The sequence below is a fragment of the Rhea americana genome, unplaced genomic scaffold (genome assembly GCF_003343005.1).
Source record: "Rhea americana isolate MKP2758 unplaced genomic scaffold, rheAme1 scaffold_44, whole genome shotgun sequence".
NCBI classification, from domain to species: Eukaryota; Metazoa; Chordata; class Aves; order Rheiformes; family Rheidae; genus Rhea; species Rhea americana.
This window is the reverse complement of record NW_028186579.1, coordinates 5074889-5097546: the sequence shown is the minus strand read 5'-3', so window position 1 is coordinate 5097546 and position 22658 is coordinate 5074889. Positions and strand designations below refer to the sequence as shown.

The 22658-nt window shown below is 42.0% G+C and overlaps 1 protein-coding gene across 6 annotated transcripts in view; it reads right to left on the bottom strand.

The window, feature by feature from the left end:
• Nucleotides 1–22658, bottom strand: part of SOCS5 (suppressor of cytokine signaling 5) — a 120362-nt gene that overhangs the window by 76499 nt on the left and 21205 nt on the right. For 4 of the 6 annotated variants that reach the window (XR_014897132.1, XR_014897131.1, XM_085315880.1 and 1 more), the window contains exon 1: nt 44–195. The exons of 1 other annotated variant lie outside the window; for it this stretch is intronic. The gene's annotated coding sequence lies outside the window, so the exon portion shown is untranslated. Of the gene's footprint in view, nt 1–29; nt 196–22658 lie in introns of those variants that run through there. One more of the 6 variants, XM_085315882.1, reaches the window with a different exon arrangement.

Here is a 22658-nt window from a genome sequence, read left to right as displayed (position 1 = left end):
CCGCGACCGGGACCGCGACCGGGACCCACCGGCAGCCACCTACCGCTCCGCTCCGCTCTGCTGCGGCGGCGGCAGCAGCGACGCCTCAGCGCCGTGGCGGCGGCTCCAACGGCCGCAGCATCCTCCGCCGCCGCGCCTGGGCCCGCCGCTGCCGCGCCGACGGTGCGATCCGGCGGAGCCCCCTCCCCGGCCCCCCTCCGCCGAATGGAAAATAGTTCCCCGGGCCCCGGAGCGGGGTGAGCGGGAGCGACACCTCGGCAGCCAATGGGAGCCGGCCTGGCTCTCCGCAGCGCCAATGCGAGCGGCAGCCCCGCTGGGGCGGGGCTACGCCCAACCTATGGGACGGCGGCGTTCGGACTGACCCGCTAGGATGGCTCTGGAGAGCCTCCGTTGACGACCATTTTGGAGTCGGGCACGATGCCCACTCTGGGAAGGGGCTCGCCAGCGGCCATTTTGGGTGCGGGCGGGGGAGCCCCGCGGAGGGGCCTGGTCACGTGGCTGCGGCGGCGGGAGGGAGGAGGCAGAAGAAGAGGAAGAGGAGGTGGCAGCGGTGGCCGCGCCGCGCCGCTTCGGCCTCACGGCTGCTGCTCAGGGGAGCAGGGCCCGGCAGCCGAGGCCTGGCCCGGCAGCCGGTGCTCGGAGGCCGTGGGTCGGGCCGAAGCTCGGCCGGGGAGCAGCGTGACAACGGCCGGGGCAGCAATTCTGCGCTGCGTGCTGCGGAAAACTTTTTTTTCTCCCTCCTGAGCCTTTTCTGGACCAGGGAGCTCGGCATAAGTGCAAGTCGTGCCCTGTCAGCATGGCTTACGGAGGAAGAACCCCTGCCGGCGCTGCGAGCAGGGCAGAGCAGTGGCCGTGGCGGGGGTGCCAGCCCCCGAGACGGGCCCTTCCTCAGCTCGCGACGTCTCGCYGAGACACACGCCATGGGGGCAACACCGGCAGCGGTGACCCACGTTGCCAGCCCACGGCCTGTCCTCTGGCCATGGCTCCTGCACCTTGCACCGACAGCTTTCCCCGAGCCTATCATGATTACCCACTCAGCCACCAGCAAATGCTTTTAAGAAGTGTTCCCAAATTTGTGGGGTTTTTTTTCTTTTTAAAAAGATAGTTACTTGGCAAACATACCTGCTGTGATAGCTTCTCATGTAAGTAATGCCTCCAGCTGCTCTAGCATTGTATTTGGAGAACTCAAAACAAGTTTTTTGTAACCGGAAAGGACTACTAAATGCTTACAATTTCAGATTCCTGAAGATGTTTATTATTGGAAGGGATTAACACCATGTTCACAATAGTTTCCTTTCCTTCCCTCCCTCCCTGTAACCGGAAACAAATTCATTCCTTGGCTGAAGCATAGATGAAGTAAATCTAATCACATCAAGCAACACGATTGTGCATTGCTACTCCAGTACAAAAAGACAACTTGGTATTCCAAGTAACAGAGTTCATCTCATTTCTCTGCATCTGTCAGAAAAACTGAGACATTGCAGTGTGGAGGGTGGGCAACTACGCAGGAGAAACTGTTTGGATGGTCAGGCTCAGAGGGCAGTGGTTGATGGTTTGTGCTCTACGGGGAAGCCAGTAACAAGGGGAGTACTACGGGGTCTGTACAGGGACTGGTTCTGTTAAACATCTTAATCAATGACCTGGAGGAGGGAACAGACTGGTCATCAAGTTTGCAGGTGACACCAAAATGGGGGGACTAGTCAACACACTTGAGGGCAGAGCTGCCATCCAGAGGAACTGAGATGGGATGGAGGAACAGGCTGACAAGAACCTTAGGACAAGCAATTCAGCAAGGACAAGTGCAAAGTCCTGCGCTTGGGAAGGAAGAGCGCCTGCTGGAGCCTAACAGGCTGGGGAGCAGCTCTGCAGGAAAGGACATGCAGTTGTTGGCAGAGAGCAAGCTGGGCATGAGCTAGTGGCATGCCCTGGCAGCAWGGGAGGCCAGCAGCACCCCAGGCTGTGTCACCAGGAGCATAGCCAGGAAGYTAAGAGAAGTGATTATCCCTCCCTACTAGGACCACATCTAGACTACTACCACCAGTTTTGGATCCCCCAACAGAAGAAAGACATCAACAAACCGGGGCAAGTTGCCATAGTGGCTCTGTGCCACTGCAGGGGGCATCGAAACGGCTGGTGGCTTTGGGAGCACTAACAGCAGCCTCCCAGTACCTACAAGGAGGTTATTGAGAAGACAGAGCCAGCAGCTCTTCACAGTGCTGCATGGTAGGAGGATGAGAGACAACGGACATAAACTGAAACAAGAGACGTTCAGGCTGAATATATGGAAAACCTTTTTCTCTGTGACGACAGGCAGTGGAATGGGTTGCCCAGAGACGGTGTTCAGTTTCCGTCCTTGGAGGTTTTGAAGACCTGACCAGGTAAAGGCCTGAGTAACCTGATGTGGCCTCACAGCTGCCCTGCTTTGAGCAGGAGGTTGGGCTACAGGGATTCCTGAAGTCCCTTCTGAGGTCCCTTCCAACCCAAGATCCTAAAACATAATGGTACAAACGTGTTATTAAAATTTCACAGACTCAAGGAGTGTAAAATGTCACAGTCATATTTTAGATGAGTTCCATCTACTTTTTGTCAACAAGACTGCTCCCTGATCAGGGGCATCAGCAGAAGTTGCTACTTTACATCTAAAGATGGTAATAATGGTCACTCGATGTAGGCTYCTGGGTCATTAAGCAGATGATACAAATCCTGAAATTATTTGTTTAGTTGAAAATGGCTGCAACAGCCCAGAACAATTCATAGGCRGAAGGGGGGAAGGGAATTAAGTGGAAATAACAGATCCCTGGCCTCATACTACTGTTTGTTACTTTAGCTCTCTCTCCATTAGCTGCTTCCTAATTGCTTCACAGCTTGTACTTCTTCACTGGGACCCAGTAGAAGTGCAATGGCAAAAAGCTGTCAGCAAGTAAAAGTCCTATAGGTGCTAGCAGCTCAGTATGAAAAAAGGTTCCCCAAATCTTAGAAAAGACCTAGTGTTTGCAACTTCTTGCCTCAGGCATTGTGTTGTCTTTTCTAGAGGGGTAAGAGAAAGTCTGTGCCGGAGAAGTTTCTTGATCAGTTTGAGGCTGTAGAACAGTCTCCCATGGACACCAAGGACTAATTCACACCTCACAACAACCTCCTTTAAATACACGACATGCTTTTTTGACCTTGCTTCTTGCACACAGAACACAGCCTGGTGTTTCATTACGAGCAGAAAAATCCCAAAGATGAAACAGTACACTGCTTAAGCAATTCTGCACCTTGGAATAGGATAAAAAATATAATGAGCCATACATAATTGATGTTAATTGCATTCAAAATGATACTGATGAGGCCAATGTGTGATTTTACATTTCTAGAACAGAATAACACTCGTGAAGGATTCATATGCACCCTGCTCAGATGCACCTAGAATTGGCACTTGGCAGGCCTATATAAACAATTCAAGAAAGAAYGAGGTTGCAAGTAACAACAGACAAAATACATATATAGCCAGCCTGTGACAGAATCTAGTTAGTGTAACAGTTAACATCACCACATCACCAGAGAGGTTTTGCTTCTAAAGCATAACTTAATCCACTTGTATGACAGTTCTGTAAATAGTTTTTACTTCAACTTTCAGACTGTTTCCCTTTGTAGTTACTTCTGTAGTACACCATCATTCAATCCAATCATAGCCTGTAGTAAAAGGTTTTATGTTAGATAGTTACAGAGACTTCTCAGAAGTATAAAGTTTTATTAACATAAACCCCCAGATTTGCTGTATCTCTTGTTATTCATAGAGCAAATCCTCTTGATGTTACTGTTTCTGTCAGGATTAAGGTTCAGTTTCAGCTAGAAAAATATCTGCTAATCCTGCATCCACTCAAATGCCATGTCACTGTAACCAGAGATTCATCAAAAATATCATTCACACACTTCAGTCYCGTTACATATTTTCATCTGATAGAGCAGATATTTTAGTGCATATGTMAAGTTTGACATCCCAAGACAGAAATGGTTAATAAAGTAGAGCAAAGATTTCAAGCTATTCATAGAGTATGGAGCAATGGTTCAGTAGAAAGACCATCAGACCAACATCTCAGAAATCAATGTCTGCTGCTCTTCTACAAACTTTTCACATGACCTGGAAGGAACCCCTTAGGTCACAAGGACCTCACCTCCCTTTTACTAACACAGGAACAATGCATCCCTAGTCAAAAAAGGAGCATCGCAAGACTGAGTCCATTTGTGCAGAAAACAAAGCACTAATATACTACAGTGAAACAGATCATTATTCCTAAGAGCATCACATTCCTCCAGTTAGGATTATATCCATTTAATGGAACCCTCATTTAGCAAGCTGAATTAAGGTCTTTAGTATAATAATTATTTCTTCTTCCCAAAACCCAACTTCTTTAAACCCTACATTTGCAAATCTGCATGTCTAAAGAACCTTCTTCTCACTTATTTCCTTCCTTTTATTTTCACAACCAGGAGTACTTTCATGTCTTTTCTTAATTGTTAGCTGGATTAACCCCTTCATGGAAACACAGAAGAAAGAAAGGAAATCACAGATAACTGAGCAAAGAGATGAATAACAAAATACCATGTGATTGTAATGAACTGATGCAGAGCTAGCAGCATAGCCAATATTAACTGGCAATCTCTATTCAACTTTGGTCAATCAAGTTACTTACTGTTTGTGAACCTAAAAGTGGCACTTGAGGGGGTATAGTGAGTTCTTTCATTATACTCCATTTTATAAATCTATCTGAAGAGTTCATTACTTAAAATTGGCAATAGTCAGAAAAAACCTTTGACCAAACCAAAGCTTTTAAAGCTTCAGAAAACTGCTGTTCAGAAGACAACATCTGAAAGGGATTTTCACTGCTGCCACAGATGTTTTGAGAGCTATTAGGATTTTCTTTGGTTTTGCTTTTAAATAGTCTCTTCTGACAAAGTAAATAGATAGGTTTCTCTTATTTCTGATTCTCTAACAATCTATGTGGTCCAGGGGTATGATTACAGGACTGGGAATTGGGAATCTCTGACTTCCACTGTGACCCTGGAAAACTCATTTGTGCTGCATTTACAGTACAGCAGGCAAGGGTATGTAACGTGATTTGGTGCATGCATCAGCATTTGGGGAATTAGTAGAATTCCTTATTAGTTGCACCCAAATCCCCTCAGGGCTCAAGGGAAAGAACAACTCTGGGATATAGAAAAGGGATTGTCCGTTCCATGGGGATTTTCACAAATTCTCAGCTGCCTCCACATGCTCACCCAGACGCTCTGGATTTTGTCACATCAAGTACACAGCTAAATCAGCAAATATAAAGTCTTGGCACATGCATACAGTCTGACTGCTTTAATTGTATTTCAAGCTCAGCAGTTATAAAAATCAGAGCCTTGCTCTCATTCTGAGGGCCCAGAAACAAATGTTCACCTCAGAATGTTTTAACTCAACTGCATTTATATATTTGCATTAAAAAAAGAAGAAAAAAGCCTCAGCATGTCCTTAATAAGTAAAAAAAAGAAGTGCAAGACTAGCTTAATGACTTCAAATCTTCCTGTTGACTGACCATGGTCAGATGCAGTTGCTTTTTAGATAGCAAGCAGAAGAGGATAGATATGCAGCTGCTACCACATTATGCGATCTATGTGAAGTGCCTGTACCATACTGTAGAGTGCAATTAGGGGAACTCTAACTCCCTGAGCATCTCAAATAAATCCATGGTCTGAAGAGGAGGTTGGACCAGATGATCTTCTGAGGACCCTCTCAACCTTAATTATTCTATGATTTCCCATTTTTGCCACACTCAAAAACTTATTTTTGCTTTTAAAAAGATCTATCAGTCAGATTTAGAAGTATAACTGAAAGAGTATTAAGCCTGCAAGCTGCTTTTTAGATTTTACCTGCCCTCTGTGCCAAATCTACTGACATTAGAGGGTTCAGTCCATATTCTGAGATCTGAGCATGGGCAGAAGGGACAGTCTGTAGTTTATCTCACTTTCTCCTCTCCTTTCCAAAAGCACAAATCAAAACATTAGTTATTTCAGAGGAAATCTGTGCAATGGACTAGGCATTCTCTGGCTGCAGAGCATTGCACACGGGAAGCCATTCTTTCCTGCAGAATGGCTTTTGTGTCTGAAAATCTTTTGTTTTGTTTTGCACTCCTCAGCCGTATTACCTGGTTTAATAGGAAGTGTTAACCTCTCTCTACCAACCTTCTTTCATGGCCTTGATTTCCACTCTTTTCACAGTTCTCAAGTAACAGACTCCCCATTCCAGCCTCTTTGCTTAGTCATTGGAGAGATGGCGGCTGTTTCTAACGGGGACATAAATGCATCAGGCCTACAAATGGATGGCTCTGTGCCCCCTGTGACTTTGAAAGCACATTGGAGCAGACTCTRTTTCGCTTTTACAGAACAGCAAAATCCCGCAGTAGTGACAGGATTATTCTGAGTGAATTCTACAGCAGAGCGATGCAGTCTCCTTCCCTCGGGGCCTGCTTCTCCCACCGTTTCTTTCCACGCCTTCTATTACTGCTCCACCATCACAGCTGAAAAGCAAATATGTAGTGATTTTGCAACCTGGGAGCAAGGGTCTTCTTCATCTAATAGAAACACCTTCCATTCTGGTCTGCTACTCAGCCAAAGAGCCAGTAACCGAAGAGAGGGAAATTATCAACTGTTTTGTTCTGTTTACCATATGTTTCATTTTGGGGATCTGATAATGGGATGGAGGAAAAGAAATGAAATAGAGTGCTACTTACTATAAAGGGCAGAAAATTTCCTAATATCAAGCCCCAAATCTCCTTATGCTGCTTTAGTTATTCATGTTGGAGATTCAAAAATATCTACTCCATCCATAGGAATGCAAGTTAATTAAATGCTTGTTTTTTCAAGAAAGCATTCTTTGGCACTAAGTGGTCAAAAATGCAGATAAAAATTAAACTTATATGGAGTTTATTCTCAAAATCTAATTCTTAAACGTGTGTCTCAGAATGTAGAGAGTGGAGAGAATAAAGGATCGTTTTTTTAAAAAAAGTTTTTTACATTTGAATGAATTGTGTGTGTCTGTACACAGTCTTGAAAAGCATTTATCATCAAGGGATTTCTGCTGCAACTAATTAAACATCTTCTGTGATTTCTTATTTAATCACCCAGATGTTCTACAATAAAAATCCTTTGCTTGTTGCCATTCAATTATGTGCAATAGGTCTTTATTTGGTTTGACAGTTTGTCCATCAGATTATGGCACTGGCTCCCTCAGAGGATTGAAGTCCAAGGATTTCCTTGCAATTACTCTCCATTCACTAATAATCATTTCCGTTAGTTCTTAAGCTAGATATCTGTGCATTACTTGCCAAGGACAGCAGAAGGGACAGTCAAATATTATCTCAAATTTAAATTGTTCATATAAAAGTTTAACAATCACTCACCTGCAGTGTTAGCTTTGAGAACAGAAAAAAGACAAACCACAGCCTGCAAGTCTAAAAGCTATAATGAACTTAGGATCAAGTTTTTTAAAAAGTAAAATTTCTCTCATGTAATTTTAACAGAAATAAAAGAGTTTGAGTTAGAGAATTTTGGTATTTGCAGTGTTTGGCACTGCTGCTAAAAAAGCATTTAGCAGTAGAGGTAGGCAAGAAAGTCACCTGAGGTACAGCATGCAGAATACATATATTGATCTCTTCCCTTCTATGATATTGTTCATTATAGGAGTTGCTCATGTGATGATTTAGGGTATAATTTATAGGACTGCAGGCAAATGGAATCATGTTGAAGACCAACAGAATAAACTAATCTGCACAGATCTGGGGTGCAATGGCTAGAAAGTTTCTGGTAGCTGAGCAAGTTTACCTAGATCTAGATCAGTTTGAAGAACAGATAAATATCAAAGCTTAGTAAGCATTTCCCCAGTTTTTATGTAGCTAGTCATCACATACCAGAGCACTGTACTTTTATTCTGAGTTCATAGATACGCCAGTCATGGATGTACCTGGGAGGCCTGTCACTTCCCTGCTCCCTGTTAACGCTGCTGCGTGCTCCGACTCACACGGACGGGTCGGGCCCTGCAGCTGTGGAGCTGTCACTAGCCAAATCACAGCTGGATCCTTCCCTGCACGTGCTGGCAAGCATCATGGCAATGAGGAACAGCTCATTTGTCTGACCAACTGTTAATAAATTAGATTCTCTAGAAACCAGTAAAAATCACTTCCCTCTCTTCAAAATAACATGGTATTRCCATCTTGGCTAGAAACAAGGAAGCATGTCAACTTTAATCATATATATGCTTTTATATCCAGGGGTGGTACACCGTCTCTAAGGCAAGTATATATATATATGTGTGTGTGTGTGTATATATACTTGTATATACATATATGTATGTACACACACACACACACACATACATGGTCTCCTCATGCCTTTAAAAAAAAGATTGAAATGAAAGGGAACAAACTAGTTCAAATATATATATATTTGGGCTTAGGAATACATGACTTTGCAGGGTTTACTGTATTCCTCCTGCTGCATGGCAGTAGTATGGCATGGTTGCACAAATGTCTGCATGTCAGACTTATTTTTTTATGACAGTTTATGACAGTTATGTTTGCCTCCTCCTCCGTTTAAATCATTGCATTCAAAGTGAACCTGAATCAATTTCTCAAACAGGACAGCGCAGAGTGATCGCTGGACTGAGGTAATGACTAAGACAAATTAGAGAAGGCTCCCAGAAGAGCCTTCAAACGCCTAGAGAAGGGGCACATCCTTTACTGTGAGGTTTCAGGAGCTTAAGCATTTTATCTAATCAAAGGAAAGGTCATGAGATGACTTGCCTGCAGTGTGTAAGTAAATATGTACAGAGCAGACTAAAGTAATGAAGGCTCTTCAGTATCTGTCATAAAAAGGTATAACAAGAAGGACCAGCTGGAAGCTGAACTTCATTAAAATCAGAGGTTTTTTAACACCTTGGAACAGTTCAACGAGGACTGTGTGATCTTTCTCCATCACTAAAATCAAGACTGTTTTTCTAAAAAATATGCTGCCGTATAAGCAAGAATCAATTCAAGGCACTCCTGTGCTCTGTGTTACAAATTATTGAGACAGTTCTTTCTGATCTTTGAATCTTCTCAGCTAGGACGGGTTGGTCAGACTATGGCTAGCTTTGACTAGCGCTCCTGGAAGCTTTAACATTCTTCATCTCTTACCAAGCAACAAACATAAGAATAGGAAATTCCTTACTGACTTTGCAGCTATCAAAGAAAATCAAGTACATTACTTTCTTTGTGAACTTTAAAGCAAAAAGCTTCTCTGATCAATAGGAGAAAAAAAGCAGTTCTTACCAGCAATAACAAAAAGAGTACAGAAAGCATAGTTTCACAGAGAAAGCATGACTTTGCCCTGCCCAGCTTTATACTCCCTTCTACTTCGAGAGGCAGCTGTGGACAAGGAGTGATGACAAGGACTAGACAACGGTGAGCTGGAAATCTGAGAGCTACTTCTTGTTGGTAGGAGGTCAGTTGTTACCACGAAGGGCTGGAAGGAGGCAGGTTGATATTTGTCTCTTTTCTCCTTATAGCTCCTCTATCAGGGCAAAGACTAAGAACAGGCTTGAGTTTTTATAACACCTCTAAGAATTTTTATACCAAAGGAATTTGATTCTTTTATCACTTGGAAGGCTAGTGACGTAATCCTGCATCCCTCACTGGCCATGGGTGGGCATAATGAGTCCCCAGTTCTGGCCTGCATGTATCTCTGCCAGCTATCCTCTGACAGCTTTTGAACTAGTGAGACAGTTTCAACTGCATTTAATGCAGGTAAAAGAATCGGAGATGTGACATTTCCAGAAGGGTTCATGGAAGTTAGTGGCTAGGTATAGGGAAGAGACAAACAAGTACTGATGCTGAGGCAGAAGCTGTTAAAGTTGAGACCTTTTCTCATTTCCAGGAGGCAGCAGGCAACTGGCAAGGCAGCACAGATGTGTGGTGTACTATATTTGCATAAGATAACCTTTACAGTCTATGCTGTCTTTGTTGAGCTCTGTTATGGCTGTGGTCATATTGGCCTTTATACATGTGAGGAGCTGGATCCACATGGGTTGGTCTGCAGGGCCAGCTCACACAAACAGAGCTTTTCACTTGAGAAAGTATTTGCAGGATCAAGGTCTTACCGTATAACCTTTCCTTAAAGCATAATGACTTCAGTGAATGAAAGGAAGAGCCTGATTATTTTGTACAGTAACCTGTATAGTTATTTATACATCTGGAAGGGAAGTGTAAACTGTGATTGTTCTATTCAATAGCACTTTACACTTTGCACGTATATATAAATAAAGCATCTGCTTGATATACCCAAAGAATTCCCTCGCTGTATTTCTCAGAAAAATAAGTCAAACCAAAATATAAAATCCCAGCATTATATGTTCTAAATTAATATGCCCTAGTATTTCCAAGCCTAGTGGTAATTGGTTCCTTCCACTGTGATGCTCTCAGTATGCACAAAGTGGAGGCATGCAGGGGAACAGTGTGGGAACTCTGTAATCAACTGTCACTCTGCTTTCTGTGCATCCGTCAGCTTCGTTCCGTGTATAGTGGTGTTGAAGTCAAAGTTTATTGTCTCTTTGTCAATCTGAACCCACATAATGATGCTTTTATCAGAAACACTTTACTTTTGCTTTTTCACGTTCACATTATGTTATTGTTTGTTGTGCTCTTGCACACATTTACTTATTTTTCAGCATTTTTGTATTTCAAATGTCTCATTAAAGTCAGGAAAAATAAACAGGAATATGCCTGTTAATTTGTAAACTGAAAAGTTATTGCTATATTAGAATGAAACTGGAGATGCATTTTTACTATGTCTGCAGGAGACAGGGAACAGGATTCATTAGCTTTGAGAAGTTTTTTATTTAACAAGGAAAAAAATCTGAAGACTTTGGGACCTAGCACAGTTGATTCTCTTTTATTCAAGATGTTCGTGAAATGGAGTCAGACTTTGCTATATGCAGCATTCCTAAAAGCATACAATTTCTCCATTGTTGTAATATTTCAACTACAAAAATCTTGAAAGTCCAGAGAAAAAAATGTTTTATTTCCCTGAAAAAAGTAAATACAGCTCCAGGACACAAAGAAATGGATCAGAAGTGCCATGATCACTTCAAACAAAATTCCGTGTCAGTATAAAGCTAGTCAAGATCTTTTGGAAGGGTAATGTGACTTCTGTGCACTCTGTAAGACTTCACATGGTTTGTCTGTATTCCGGTAGGACCCATTCCCACTATACAACCTCCCAGGCCTTTTTACCAGTCCTTCATTCTCAGTATTCCAGGTGCCAATCTCCAGGTGTCCTCTGGATGTCATGTCTTCCTTGGTAAATTCATGTACTCGTTCTTTCACGTAGATATCAGACTTGGATCTTCTTTGTCTCCTGCCAAACCACCTGCACTCCAACAATAAGCTAGAAATATCCATATGAACAACATCAGGGTACCTCCAGTCAAAATCTGACTCAGATCAAAATCTGACTGTATCTTAGGATTTAGGTCCTGAGCCAGAGCCCAACAGGAAGAGACTGTGTGGCTAGTGGTTATCTTCCTCAGGCATCATCCGCCCTATTCCCTGCCAGACCCAGGCAGATATGGGATCTAGTTAAATTGCAGGAGGACGTGTTGTTACAAGGGGCCAAACACTGAAAATTCAAAGCATGATGCTGCTCGCTGTGGACTGCCTTTGTTGGTATGGACATCTTAAAGAGCTGTATCAGTATGACTTTCAGACAGGCTACAAGAATCTCAAGGACAATAGCAGATGCTCCAGACTATGAGGATGCCCTGAGTCTATTGAAAGAAATCAGATCACATCGTTTTTCAGGTCGTGGACACTCCCAAATGCCCACTGAATGGCATTTGAATGCAAAACAGTTCTCTGGGGAAAAAGTGGGGAATCTCTCTTTTCAGAGGGCGATTAAGTTTCCTGAAGAAAGACAATGATCCATGCATTGTGGGAGGATGACACTGTGAGGAGATAGGGCTTGGAAGAAGGTGCTCAGAGTCTGGAAACCCAGCAAGCTGCTACCTCCCACATTGGCCTGCTCTCATCTTTCGATGTTTATTTCCTGGGCTCAACGCCAGCTCCTGTGTGTTCTGCCAACACTGCTGGGCATGCCTCGCACAGTACCCTTGGCCAGCTGCTCCTGGGTCACTCTGCCTACTTTGTGTGCTGTGAGCCACCGTGGCTGCTTAACCTGCCCTGGGCTGCTACACTAACTGCTTCTCCCTGGTCCACCTCTCCCTGGTTGTTGCTTCTCAGTGTGCCCTTGACTAATCCTGGTTTTGCGTGAGGCGCTGCCTGCCCCTTGCAAGCTCTGAATCTCTGCCTCCTAGCTCCTTATCCAACTCTCCTCTCCAGGGTTTCTCCTCTCTGCACCCTGAAGCAGCAATTCGGAGACAGCAAATGCAGCATAGACATTAACCCAAATTTTTAAAATTACTCCAACACACTTAACACAGTGAGAGGAAGTTAGGGAGTACACATGTTCTTCTCTCCTAGCAACATCTTCAGTCRCATACCAAACCTTAGTTAGTGTGTCAGGAGTTATAAAATTGAATCACAGTTCAGCAAAGTGAAAAAGCAAGCACCCTTTTAATTTTGGCTGAAGTAGCAGGCTTCTCTGCAGACCAAGTGTCTCTGACCTGTATTCCAAAGTCTATGTGTCGGTGAGTACCATGACACATATATAGCATTAGGGCTTTCCTAGCATTAAGTGAGGATGAAGTGCTTCCTCTAGCCTAAGGATTGCCCATGAAAGTCAGAGTAGTCATGAGCAGTGTGATCATCTGATGCTTACACCCAGGCCTTTTCTCTTCAGATTGGAGCTAGAAAAACACTCCTCTTCCCCTCAATCAAACAGAAGAGAAGAATTAGTGGTGGCAACTCTAAGGTAATAGCAAGGACAGATAGCTGGAGAGGAAACAGTAACTATTTTCATTCTCCTGCAGAGGAATTCTTGGTTTCTATGAATAAATCCTGTCAGCCAAGCTTACTCTGAAGCAAAAAGGATGATAAGCATGCATCCAATAGACCATAGCATTTGGAAAGAGGGATTTGCAACAGTGACAGAGACCTCTGCAAAGCAAAAGTGGATAATCCCAGTGAAGGCAGAGCAAGCGGAAGCTAGTGTTGAGCCTTGTTTGATGTCTCTGGATGCCATTTTGGCTAATTCAGCAGAAATAATCCCAACATGGCACAGATTTAGTAGTAAGAGCTGTGGAACCCCCATCAGCAGATCAGTCAGCTCCATGTAGCTGGGCACCTCAAGCTACTAGATGGTTCCCTGCCTTGCCTTCACTGACCACTACCAATGTTGCCTGAGTGCAAAATCTACTGGAGCGTAGTGATCTGGTAGCTTGCAAACACACTCATCGTTAGTTTTACAGAGCCAAAAGTTTAATCTTCCCCAAATGAATAGAAGACAAATTTGAACTTAAGAAATGTGAAAGCCTCAGCTGTCAGAAGAGAACTTTCTGAAATGTTGACCTGAGCATCTAACATAGCTGACCTGGCTGGGGACTGTCCTTCAAAGAAAAGGCAAAGCTGCATTAACTGTGTGGAAAAGATGGACAGAAACAGATCCAAAGCAAGTTTTCAGTTTGGGCTAATTGGACATGACTAGAAGTAGAGTATATCTCCMGAAAAGAGGGGAGTGAAATAATCTTATACATTAGCATGTGTGTTTCACTGTGATTACTGTCTAATCGCTGTGGCTGAGGAAGAGCCTGTAAGCCAATTACTTGCTTTTTCTTTCAGCCCCTTGCTTTCTTCTGCCTGCTCCTGTGCAGCTGAACTGGTGGAAAGATCAAGATGTCCTTCTGGATTTTCTTGAAGTTGAGTCATCTGAGTTGTTGAAATAAGAACAGCTATGATGCTTGTTTCTCTACTGTTGCATGCTTGAACAAGCCTTGACACCACAGCTGGAACATCACCCTTCCAAATCAATTGTAGGTCCCCCACTCTGCACAGGTTTTTTTGCCCACTGGGCAAAGGACAGTCAGGCTGCAGGACAGCTTCAGGCCCCTCTAATGCAGTAAAATTGCAGACTCAGAGGGTTGTGATCAGTGGCACAAAGTCCAGCTGTGGGCAGTCACAAGTGGTGTCCCCCAAATGTTGACAYTGGAGCCAATACTGTCTAACATCTTCATTGATGAACCCTCAGCAAATTTGCAGATGATACAGAACTGGGAGGAGTGGGTGTTACACCAGATGGTTGTGCTGCTATTCAGAGCAAACTCAACAGGCTGTAGAAATGGGCAGAGTGGAAACTCATGAATTTCAAACCAGGCAATTGCCAGGCCCTGTGCCTGAGGAGGAGTAACCCCATGCACCAGTACAGGCTGGAGGCCAACTGGCTAGAGAGCAGATCTGCAGAGAGGGTCCTGGGGGTCCTGGGGGGTCAACAAATTGAACATGGGCCAGAAATGTGCCCTTGCAGAAAAGAAGGCCAATGGTATCTTGGGCTGCATTAGGCAGAGTGCTGTCAGCAGATAAATGGAGGTGATCCTTCCCCTCTGCTCAGTCCTGATGAGGCCACATCTGCAGTGCTGTGTCCAGGTCTGGACTCCCCAGTACAAGAAAGACAGGGATATGCTGGAGCAAATCCAGTGAAAGGTCGCAAAGATGATTAAGGGATTGGGGCATCTCTCATATGGGGAGACACTGAGAGGGCAGAGATTGTTCAGAGTGGAGAAGAGACAGCCCAGGTGGATCATATCAATGAATATAAGTACCTGATGGAAGGGAGTAAAGAGAATGGGGCCAGACTCTTCTCAGTGGTGCCCAGTGACAGGATGGGAGGCAATGGGCACAAACTGAAGCACAGGATATTCCACTTGAACATAAGAAAACACTTTTGCACTTTGAGAGTGGTTGAACTCTGGAACAGGTTGCCCAGAGAGGTTGTGGAGACTCTGTCCTTGGAGATACTCAAAATCTGAATGGATGTGGTCCTGAGCAACCTGCCTGAGCTGATCCTGCTCAAGCAGGGGGGTTGAATCAGATGATCTCCAGAGCTCCTTGCCAACCTCAACTATTCTGTGGTTCTATTCAAGAGCCTATTAGCACACAAAGCTACAGGTAACATTTGCAAAAGGAAAATTAGAAATATCCTAAAATGTGAGGTAAAACTATTTTTATAAAGATGCATTTTGCTCTGTCTCCATAAAAGACATTAAAAATTACTATGCCGTGTCCAAGCACCTCCCAGGACTGCAGAATGTGGTCTTGATTTTTCCTTTATTGAGCAATAGGAAATGACTACTTCAACTGGTACACCGTCTTTTGCTTACATGCTTGTTCATGCTGCAGAGCATCCCACGAGTACAGAACTTGGTTCTTGCAGATGCAAGGAAGAAGTTATATTTTAAAGTATTTTCCTTTGAAATTTATTTATTTGTGATATGTAAGTCTGCCCCTAGTGTTCTGTTACTAATTGGCAAGTTGACATACTTATATTTTGTTAGCAGTAAACAAGATCTACCATGACCTTAAAATGACAGAGGCTGAAGGTTTTGAGGGTAATGCAGATGATCTGCAGAAAGTCAGTGCTTTGCATTTGCTGAAAAATGGGTCTATGTTTAAGGTATTTCAAACTGAACATGTGAAAAACAAAGAAACCTCAAATCATTAGTTACTTTTGAAAATTTTAGCCAGGGAACAATTTTTCCCTGCTGGTTGCAGAGTCATTAATTTTCACTGAGTAGAATGTAATAACAAAACAGACCTCCCCAATGGGAAAAAAGCAAATCACTTCTCTTCTGGGTTTTCTTTTTTTTTTTTTTTCTTTTTTCTTTTTTTTTTACAGCAATAATAAAACATATTATTATGCACTTCCAACTATGGATGTTCTCCAAAGCAACTTGATATAAAACCCAAATCATCTAACTGGATGAGTTTTTACAAACAGATTGTTACAGCAGGGTAAGCCAGGAATGTTATTAGAGTGGCCTGAGGCACTGTACTATTCTAGAGAAACTGAAAAACAGTTAAAAATTTAGTGTTCCAAAATTCATTTTCTCAAAGGGGTTTTGTGGCACCACTGAGAGATTACAGCTATTCCTGTTCAACCAGCTATATTCCCTCTAAGACCTTCATTTGTGTCTATTTTGTCTGAATGTTCTGGATTGTTTCACCATGGCAGAATACTAATGTGAGCTGGCTGTTCTGTTGTCTGGACTTGTTTAGTTTTTCCTCTTTTCTTCAACAGCAATGCATTTGCATAGTTTTTCAGGCTATAGTAACAGTAGGAAAAGGTTGTGCTGAAACCTAGTTAATGCTACCCAAATGTGCGGCGAGGTTTGTATTTYCAGTACTGGGTCCCTGTGACTGCACAATGTCCTGCAAGATTAAAAGTCGCTGCCTGGCAATATTCAACATGGAAGACCAGTTTTCAACCCTAAYAGCACTTTGCATCTGGAGGTGCCCCTGTTCTTTAGAAAGAGGCTAAGCAATCTGATGTGGAGCTCAGATGCCTGTGGTACCCCGTACACCCTCMAAAAAGATCTCTCCTCACATCTGTGGGGGACATTGTCCTATAACCCTAGGAACACTAATACAGTTTTTAAAAAGCCATATTCTTACACTAGAATAAATAGAGTTCTAAGAGAATCTGTGTGTATATATATGCAAGTTCATATATATATATATATATAAAACTATAGATACTAAAGTTCAGCCTTTGTACTTAGGCAAGAGCCTATTCTGTGAGACTTCCTCATTCTTTTCTGATCCTGACCTATGGATGCTACAAACTGTGGTATAAAAATAATACATTGCTTCATCTTTGTGAGTTGCAGAATGAAATTTAGATGCAAATGGGTAAAGAATGAATGAAAAAAAAAGGCCAAGGTTTTGAATTTAGGTGTGAGAGACTTGCAAAATTGCTTTAAAATACTTTTTTTGTTCCCCAAGTCTTGGGAACACTTGACCATCAGCATAATCTTAGCATAAATTGAAGCAACCAGTCAGTCCCCAAGAGTCAGCACTGGAAGACAGCAATTAGAAAGCCATAAGCAGCCAAAACCTTTTGCCCAGTACACGTTAGCTCTTTTGCACTACCTGCCAGGAGGTGCTGTGGGAGATCTCCTGGCTGCAGCTCCRTGCTGTTTGGAGATCCCCATACACTGCAGCGAAGTAATTCTACGCTTGCCCTGTGGTATCAGAGCACGGAAGGTCACTGATRTTGAACTGAGGATTTAGGCTATTTATTCCTATAGTAATCTGATTATAATTTGTAATGTTCTGTAGTAATGRCTACTAATGTGATTTCTGAAGGCTAACTGCTAAACTTAAAAGAATGAAAGAAGTACTGGACCAGTCAATACAATGTCAAAACACCTGAATGATTTGAGTGAAATGATCCTGTTGTGTAAACATGTGCATGTGGGTATGCACAAATAATAATCAATAGCAAGAAGATGGTAAATACAAGAGAAAATGTGTCTCAAATTTTCTTTTAACTCTCCATCAGGAATGTAAAATTGCTGAAAATGCAAACTGAGAAATACAAATAAAGCCATAAGTGAAGAGAGCTGCACRAATGAAAATTAAAGGCAAATGAGAATAAAAAAGATGGAATACTAATCACACAATTCATCTGAATTCGATGTCATTTACATCAGGGTAAACCAGGTTTATGAAAAAATTAGCACTTACTTCATATACTAGGACTGTCTGGACTTACTACAGATTGGACATTAAAAGATATAGTTCTTATAGTACCATCTCAGCAAAGACTTCGAGTTTTCTTATTTTAAAGTAAATTCATGGCAATAACTAAAGAAGCTGAGAAAGGTTTTAGATGTGGATTTCACACACTAGAAAGGAAGCAAATTGTCTTAAATGTGTTATATTTTTAAACTATTTCATGATGGTGTGATGTTTAGCTAATTAAAGAGTAGGTAATCATTTTCCAAATCAGTTTTCTGAGCTTAAACTCCTYAGAACAGGATGTTTTACCCTACATTCATCCCTACAGAAAGGGAGCATAGGTGACTAATTTAGACCAGATATATAGTGCTCAGGTAACAGAATTAGGTAAGGCAAACTTCTTGATCCCCCTCCTCACACCCCCACATGTACACACACACCCTGGCTTGGCAGCGCAGTTAGCACTGAACCAAGCACATTCGTCAAGCACATACCTTGTCCCCGGCTTGCACAGCTGGGCAGCAATACAGCATCGCTGCGTCTGTACTCGCTGAAGGCAGCACTAGGCACTGTTTCATCCACTTCTATGTCACTCTGTATGGTTGCAGTGATAGTGAAAACAGTGAGCTTTGGGCAGTGGCCATTGTTTTCCACAGCCTTACCCCACTGTCCTGACAACTTCTTCAGGAATCTCTCCAGCTGCTCTTCTGGGCTTCAGATGGGTTGATGGGATCASCTTTCGGTAAGCCACTCTGACTGCAAATTCGGATGAGCATCACGTCTCATCAGATCTTTCCTTCAGCAGCAAGTATTTCTGTGAGTGCTATGCTATTCCAGACTGCACAGACCAATTTTACATCTAAGCCAGAGTCTGCTTTTAGGACATGTCTATCAGGACTAACATCAAATTCAGGAATGTAGATGTAGACATGTCTGAAAAAGCAAGCAGCAAGTTATGGTTGTTTCAAGCTTGTTTTGAGGCAAAAGGAGGCCTCAAGGGTACATCTCAAAGTGTAAAACAGTGACCAGATTAAAGGAGATTTAAAGCACAGATTAAAGGAGTCCTTATTAGAGTACATATTAGAAGAAGTAGGACAACTAGAACATCTTCTCAGGATGTGCTCAGAACCACAYAGAAATTGTTTCAAAGAGCACCGGCATATGACTAAAAGAGCCAGTATAAAGTGTTTGTGGACATCATGTGTCTCTCATCTTTACCACAGGTTTAGCCTTGCATGGACAAACAGTACATTTCCAACATAAGAGGTGCTTAATTTCTTCTTAAATTATTTGTTTTAAAAGTTGGTGTTGTTTGAAGCAGTAATGCAATGCAAGACTTTCACACTCTCACTCTGGGACCCCTCTCCTTCATCCTCCATATACTGAAGGCCCATGGAAGTTAACCTCCACATACTGCCTGAGTGGGAGCAATAATAATACAGGTTCCACTGCTTATTTTTCTAAGCAATCCTATTGTCTCCAGTGAGGCTGTTTATATTAATAAAGACCATTCACATAGTAAAGGAAGGTACTATTTGGGGTTTTTTATTATTTATAACTGACAAGTAGATAGCCGTTTAGCTGGAAATATTCCCAAGCAATATGTAGCTATATGACTAGAATAGGATTTACTTCTAGAAACTTAAACATTCATGCCAATCTCTCCTTAAACTTAAATGTCAGAGTAGCATATCTCTAAGATAACTAACTCCCACTGATTCCAGTGGAATAGATACTAATTACCCTTTGCGAATCTGAACCTGGAATATAACAGAAGGCAAAATGTAACTCATAGAAATGCATAATAGAAAAATAATGATGATATAAAAAAGTGCATTGCTGCTGTAGTGAATACTCTATACTTAAATGTTTCCTTTAAAAGATTTATCAGATTTATAAATCTGGTTTTACAGCATTTTAGAATTCAAATCTAGGATAGACCATGTCATTTATATGGCAACAGTCTCCTGAATTTAATTTAGATCAGTTCTATTTACAAGAATAGGTACAATTTTTAAATAGTCTCTATTTTCTCCTGTATGTATTTGACAATATAAGCCACAGAAATACTGATTCTGTATCATAAAAGACTATATTTCTGAAAAGTTCTAAAAGCAGACGCAGAAATAAACTTATTTCAGTCACTGTTAGAGAGAACAGATCATTGTCTATTTTTATGAACATGATTTTTATGAAACTTTGGTGTTAGCTAACACTAAAGTTGTGAGAAATATTAAAAGAAATTAGCAGCAGTCAGTATTTAACTCTTTCAGAAAAGAAGATGAAACCCATGAGTCTGATCCTAAAGTCTAGTTAGCTTTGGCTCACTAAGTCAAATTTTCATTTTAGTCACAAAATACTGTGGTTATAAGTAATCTAACTTGTACGTGCAGGCTGACATTGATCTATCCCATTGCCTGGATAACACAAAATTGTTGGTGTGCTTTCAAGTGAAATGATTTTGGAGGTATCGGGCTTACAACTGAATCTGAGCATCCTTAGCTTGGGTCTAATAGAACATAACAGCTTTTCAGGTGCCTTCATAATCTGTTTTACTTTGTGAAATGAAAGCATTCAGATAGATTTTGACACTTTTCTTCATCATGTGTATAACTTATCAATCTACTGAAGGGTATATAATAATCTTTGGAAAGACTACTGTGTCTCTGCTTCTTCTGAATCTCCCTAGACCGCTCTGGAGACTCAGAGCTGCCCATTCAGAGTTAGACGTGAGTCCATCTTTCCCTGGTTTTGATCTACTCCTTTTGACTGAAAATTACTATAGTGCCATCTAGTGCTCCTTTGCTGATCCTTGAATGCACTGCACAAAATTTTCTGAAGACATTGCTTTGTATTCATTACTTMTACCTCTAAACACTCTGAAATCCTAAAACTGCAATCCATCTCAGGAACATTCCCCCCACCATTTTTTTCTCAGGCAAGTCATAGCATAGATTTTATATATTTCTGTAACAGACCTTCCAGCAACGCTATGCATTAAAAATTGGCACTAAGCAGTGTGGAACAGGGAAGGAACTGGAGAGTAGGCTCGCAAAGAGCATGTGTTCCAGTATCTTCAAAATGTGTGACTTTTAAAAATAGGAATAAGGAAGTTGCTCAGGAAAGCATGCTTGGAGATGGGGCCTGAGGCGTTCTGGCATGGCCAATCTGGGTATGAGGTTGGAGAGTACTGGAGTGGAAAGAGGAAGTATCCTTGCATGCAAAGATGATTTCTAAGCACGAAGGCCAGCGCAAAGAGTGAGGAAACTATTCTTTTCCCTGTAGACCTGAGATGCAGTCTCTATTGAAAAATCCATAGAGATTACTGCACCCTGGGAGATGGAAAAGACTTCAAGGCAATTCGATTAACTAAGAAGTAGTTGATTCATGTGCTGATTAAGTGTAGTTGATTCATGTAGTGATTGTCCTTGTCAGCTCATCCAGGCCTCATACAATCCTAGGCTAGGGGCCCTGAGAGGAACCTGGTACAGACATAGGGCACCTGCTCTAAAATTAACTATAGTGGGAATGAGAGTTACTTAACAGGCAGCTACTGACAGGCAGCTACCAACTTTATGTGACCTGAGGTAAAGCAGTGTGCTTTGAGATACCTAGGATCCTATTTTTATAAGTATTTTTAAAGTAGTAATACAAAGAACGTCCTAGTGAGAAACCAATGGGAAATAAGCACTTAGGCACTTGTGAAAATCCCACCGGCTTCCTGCCTACATCTCCAGAAACTTTTGAATCTGATCTCTGGACATTTTGTAGTCCAGTAAATCTGGTTTGCTAAATGTGACACTGACTCTGTGTACTGTCACACAACGTGAACCTTTGCCTGTGTGATTAAAAGTAGCTGCTCTTGCCGGATGTTCCACGGGTCTCCCCAGACTGCTTATTTAAAGTGCTGGCATCGTCTATCCCTAAGCAGTCCAGCACCGAGTGGGCCAAATACTATTTCTGTTTTCTTGAAGAGCACTTTAACGCTGAAGTGCTTATCTGAAATAGTCTGAGGCCACGTCCATGATAACAACTGGAGGGTGAAAACTTCCAGATAGAGCAGGTTCCGTTTTAGACCGGTGAAGACTATTCCCTGGTTCCTTTCACCTTGCAGTCATTGTTGTTCAAGAACTATACTGGGATTGCTCTTGAAAAGTCCTACTGACACTCCTGGCATTCTCATTTTCATAGCACCTCCACTACTGATCTAAAATTAGATTCTGTTCCTGAAATGAATTTCTAAAATTAGATTCTGTTCCTGAAATGAATATGTTGCTCTTCAATCCTCAAGCTGCAAATTGAACAATAAATTCTTGTCTCGTATACTTCGTGCTGAATTAGCTTGAGGTAAGATAGGAAGATTTAGCTTTTGCCACATCTAAGGTCATAAAGTAAATAATAGAAACTGTTTTCCATGCAGTCTCTTTGAAAATTACTGTGATTTATCCGCTAATRCACAGTAAATTTTGCCTGGTAGCAGGGCTATAATAGGTAAGAGAAGTAATATTATAAAACTTTTAAGTTAATCAATATGGATCAAGAAATCAACCCGTACATATTTAGAAGTATTATTGGAAGTATACAAATTTAGAAGTGTTATTGGTAACTTTTTCATTTACGAATAGGTACAAACTTCTACCTACCTGATATAAACGTCTACATTTTATCTCATATGAGTGAGTTAATGTCTGCTTGATAAGCAGCAGGGTGCCAGCAATTTTTATGGGAAGCCCCACAGGTTTTTTCCTCCGAAATATCTCCAAGCAAGTCACACTCTTCCGAAAAAACTGGCCCTGATTGTGCAAAGACTTAGGCATGTGTGAAGTTTTACATGCTGTGAAGAGCATCATTCATTTATATGGAGTTGCTCAGRGTGCAGAACATTCAGGATCTGCACAAGTTTCACCAGATTTAGGACTTTTGTTTGAAATACCTTTCTGTATTCTTAACCTTGCTGTCTAATGGGCTCTTTGT